This window comes from Mandrillus leucophaeus, unplaced genomic scaffold (genome assembly GCF_000951045.1).
Source record: "Mandrillus leucophaeus isolate KB7577 unplaced genomic scaffold, Mleu.le_1.0 Scaffold52, whole genome shotgun sequence".
Classification (NCBI taxonomy): Eukaryota; Metazoa; Chordata; class Mammalia; order Primates; family Cercopithecidae; genus Mandrillus; species Mandrillus leucophaeus.
In genome coordinates, this window is record NW_012105586.1 from 3,076,129 (window position 1) to 3,081,571 (window position 5,443).

Below are 5,443 nucleotides of genomic sequence, written 5' to 3' on the forward strand. Positions count from 1 at the left end.
CACACCACACATGCTCATCCACATACACACACACACACCACACACGCTCATCCACATACACACACCACACATACCACACAACACACCACAAACACACGACACACACCATACATACCCATCCACACACATCCATTCACACACACACCACACACACACCACACCCATTCACACACACATCCATCCACATGCACACCACACCCATACACACACCACACACATATACACACCACACATATACACACCACACACATCCATCCACACACCCATTCACACACCACACACACCCATCCATACACACCATACCCATACACACACAACACACTCATTAATACACACACACCACACATACACATCCACACACACCACACACCACACACTCCACACACCCATCCACACACAGGCATGCACGGGGAGGGCGCTGTTTGGCAGAGGCTTTGCCCCCTGCACCCTCTTCTCCAGAATCCTCCCATAACCTTCCCTCTGTGGGCCTCCCTTGTGGGTCTTTGGAAGCCCAGATCTGGCTTGAAGCCGAGGGACTCTGCTTCCTCTGAAAACCCCACAGAGAGTGAGCAGGATAACAGCAAGACGGTTCCGCCGTCAGTGTGACCAGGGCCCACCCACAGGTTGCCGATGTTACCTTCCCTCACCCACCCTGGGCTCGGCTGTTCAGAGACCTTTCACATTCGAGTCTGGCCTGATCCCTGCCGCAGCCCTGCCAGGGAGGTATCAGCTCCCATTCACAGCCAGGCTGTTGAGGATCAGAAAATGCAACTACCTGGTTCAGGATCACCCAGCAGGCTGGCCTGGGGCTGCTACTCACACCTCTTCCACTGACTCCCCATCCAGTACTCCTTCCAATCCTGCACCGTACACAGGGAGGCCTGTGGATACAGCGCCAGCAAAGGAGAAATCGAGCCCTGGGGAGGAGCCCAGGGGCCATCGCCTGCCCCCAGCCTTCAAGCAGCCTTGCCTGCCACATTATTTAAAATCTTCTTTAGAGACAGAGAAGGAGCCAGTGGAGGCCAAGGATGAATGCCTGGTTGGTCCTTCCAGAAGGATGAAGATTTCCAAGGTCCTGAGTGGGTACCAATTCCCCTCTGCTCTTCTTCCAGCGTGGTGTCACTTTGCCTTCCAAGATTCAGTTTTCTCATCTGTAAAAAGGGATAATATATAAAGAGTGACCAAAAAAAGACAACCAACCCTATTCAGGTTGGTGTGAAGTGTAATTGAGCTATCACTAGGTCAGCTGCAGAAAAGCTGCTCAAGAAATAAAAGCTGTTATGAAACACATTCACAAAAGAGGGTTATTGCCTGCTACCTATTTACATTGATCTTTTCTTAACCCAAAATGTAAGCATTCATTAACTGATGCCAAACAAAAATTAGCTGGGCATGGTGGCAGGTGCCTGTAATCCCAGTTACTCGGGAGGCTGAGACAAGAGAATTGCTTGAGCCAGGAAGTTGGACGTTGCAGTGAGCCAAGATCTCACCATTGCACTCCGGCCTGGTGACAAGAGCGAGACTCTGTCTCAAAAATAAAAATAAAACAAACCTGTAAATTTCATGTGGAACCAGATAGGGTGTGTGTAAATAAAGTAGTATACACATTTGTTACCATGTTGATTTCCCTTTGACATACGTTTTCTTGCTGGGCACGGTGGCTCACACCTGTAATCCCAGCACTTTGGGAGGCCAAGGCTGGCAGATCTCTTAGCCCAGGAGTTTGAGAACAGCCTGGGCAACATGGTGAAACCCTATCTCTACCAAAAATTTTAAAAAAAACAATTAGCCGGGCATGATGGTGCACAGCAGTACTCCCAACTACTTGGGAAGCTGAGATGGGAAGATCGCTTGAACCTAGGGGGCAGAGGTTGCAGTGAGCCAAGAGCATGCCACTGCACTCCAGCCTGGGTGACAGAGCCACACCCTGTCTCAAAAAAAAAAGAAAGAAAGAAAGAAAGAAAGAAAAAGTGGCCAGGTGCAGTGGCTCATGCCTATAATCCCAGCACTTTTGGAGACCAAAGTGGGCAGATCACCTGAGGTCAGGAGTTCAAGACCAGCCTGGCCAACATGGTGAAACCCCATCTCTACTAAAAATACAAAAAGTATCCGGGCATGGTGGTGCACACCTATAATCCCAGCTACTCGGGAGACTGAGGCAGGAGAATCACTTGAGAGACTCTGTGTTGAAAGAAAGAAAGAAAGAAAGAAAGAAAGAAAGAAAGAAAGAAAGAAAGAAAGAAAGAAAGAAAGAAAGAAAGAAAGAAAGAGAGAGAGGAAGAAAGAGAGAGAGGAAGAGAGGGAGAAAAGAAATATGTTTTCTTTAGCGTGAGTTCAATAATGACAGACTGGCTTAGCAGTCTTGTTGTTTCTCCTAATTTGACCCTGACACACCCAGCTACAGCTGTCCCAGTCTCCTGTCCAGACCCCAGCCCGCCCTCATGGGCAGCTGGTGGCCTCCGTTCCTGCCACACGATTCCTGCTCCAGAGAGGATGAGGCCACTGGCTCTAACCCTGGATTTTATGCTGAATCCCAGCCTCGTCCCATGAAATCACATTAACTGCCTGGCTTTGAGCATTCCTTTGGGTGAGCCTCTTCTTTTTCTCTTCTTCCCTCTTTTCCTAACCTTTCTCCCAATCCCAAAGAAGTTGTTCTTCCTTCTCACCCCACTCTTCATCTGTTTCTTTTGCCAGCTCCTCTTTTGTCACCATTCCTCTCCCCGCACCCGCTCAGGCTCACTCCTCGGCCCTCCACACGCACTCAACGTTTTTCTCTTTCAGAGACATCATCTGTCCACCTAGCTTTTTCAGCCTAACAAAATCAAAGGAAGCCTCCATTTTAAAGTTATAAGGAAAGAACTAGCATCTGAGAGTGGAAGTGACTTCACCAAACGCACACAGCAAACTGATGGCAAAACACAGTTATCCATCAATTCCACCCAGTAATGAGCTGTGATTGCTTAAGATGAATAGAGTTTCTGTCTGGTGATGAAAAACTTCTGGAAATGGATGGTGGTGATGGTTGCACGACAGTGTGTATGTATTAAATGCCACTGAACTGTACACTTCAGATGGTTAAAATGGTAAATGTTATGCTATGTGTATTTTGTCACAATAAAATAAAATAAATAGCTAGATGACAGTGATGCATCTACTGATCTTCCAGTAGTTAGATCCCAAGACACCTGCTTCCCAGTCCAGAGCTCTGACATGCACACTCCAGTCATTTGCTGTTGAATCCCAATCCTCATGTCCAGACCTCAGCAGCTACAGTCTTCCACCGAATCATCCACAACCCCAACAACAATGACCACGTATTGAGCAATTCTCCTGCCCTGGGCCAGACGCAGAGCACGGGGCATTCTCGGCAACCTCCTGCTTAAATTTGGATGCCTCTCTGGCGCAGCCCTCTCCTTCACACCTCCTACTTTTTCGGTAGGCTCATGTCATCTTTCTTTTCAATATCTGCCCTACTGGCTTCTTCCCTTTGCTGCCAACCACCCCCGCCTCCGCCCCAGCTCACATAAATTCTGTTACAGACACCCAGTTCCTTCTCCACCTCTGTCTGCCTCCCGCTCTGGGCATCCTAATCAGACCAATCAGCAAGTCTCAGAGCTGGACAGGACTTTTGTCGGGCACCCTTTTCTGACGTATAAATACTCTTTACACAAAAGTGCCTGTGGTGTCAGACTCAGACACATCCAGGAACCTGCAACTGACCACTCCCCAGGGCCAAGCTCCTCAGCATGGTGTTTGGGGATCAGATGCCTGTCTGCTCCTCCACCTGCCCTCCAAACAGATAACATGCCTTATTGCTGTGTTCCCACTATGTAGCCAGGGTTGGCATTTAACAACTAACTCTGTTTTACTCAAGCAGTTATGGACTGCTATTGATGGATATACTGTGGGAACAAAAAAGATATGGTCCCTGCCCTCACAGAGCATAAAATCTAAGCAGAAGGACAGATTCACCAGCATAGGAATAGACTCCTAGACATGACAACCATCGATAAATGCTAAGAAGAAAAAGATGCGGATGTTATGAGAGGAATTAATGGTGGAACCTATTTTGTGTAAATGTTTGATGAACTAACAAGTCGAAGAATGAATTCATTAAATCACTGGATCGATGAATGCTGAAGAACTCTGATCATACAAGAACCAGTTGTAAGCATGCACGCTGGAGCCAGACTGCCTGGGTTTGTATCCTGGATATACCACTCACTAGCTGTGTGATCTTGGGCAAGTCACTTAACCTCTCCATGCCTAAATTGCCTTGCTAAAATGTGGGATAACAATAGTATCTCAACTCATAGATTGTTAGTCAGTTTTGGGGGGTTTTTCTGTTTTGTTTTGTTTTTTTGAGACGGAGTTTCACTGCTGTTGCCCAGGCTGGAGTGCAATGGCACAATCTCGGCTCACTGCAACCTCTACCTCCCAGGTTCAAGCGATTCTCCTGCCTCAGCCTCCTGAGTAGCTGGAATTACAGGTGCATGCCACCACGCTTGGCTAATTTTTGTATTTTTAGTAGAGGTGAGGTTTCATCATATTGGTCAGGCTGGTGTTGAACTCCTGACCTCAGGTGATCTGCCCACCTTGGCCTCCCAAAGTGCTGGGATTAGGGGCATGAGCCATCGTGCCTGGCTGTCAGTTTTTTTTTTTTTCAATCCATAACAAACAATCTTAAAATCTCAGTGGCTTATAACCTCTATATTCATTTTCTTTCTCATGGATCTGTGGATCAGCTGTGGCTCTCCAGGACCTGGCCAGGATTGGACTGGGCCTGGTCCAGTCTTGGCTCCAGGCCACAGGTTGGGTTCAAATCAGCTCCACGTGTCTCCTCACTCTCCATGGACCAGCAGCTTCCCCGGGTCTCTCTTTCTCACAGAGAATCACAGAATTCTCATAGGAGGGTGAGTCAAATCTACCAAGCACATTAAAATCTTTGCAAACGTCATGACTCCTAACATATCATTGGCCAAAACAAGTTGCATGGTCAAACCCAATATCGGTAGGCATGTGTATTAATCTACTTGGGCTGCCATGACAGAACACCATAGACTAGGTGGCTTAAACAACTGAAATTTATTTACAGTTCTGGAGGCTGGATGTCCACGATCAAGGTGCTGTCAAGGTTGGTTTCTAGTGAGGGCTCTTTTCCTGGCTTGCAGACGGCCACCTTCTTCCTGTGCCTACATATGGCCTTTCCTCTGTGTACCTGCACCTCTGGTGTCTCTTCCTTTTCTTTTTTATTTTATTTTATTTTTTTATTTTATTTTATTTTTTGAGACGGAGTCTCGCTCTGTTGCCCAGGCTGGAGTGCAGTTGCTGGATCTCGGCTCACTGCAAGCTCCGCCTCCCGAGTTCATGCCATTCTCCTGCCTCAGCCTCCCGAGTAGCTGGGACTACAGGCACCCGCCACCTCGCCCAGCTAGTTTTTTTG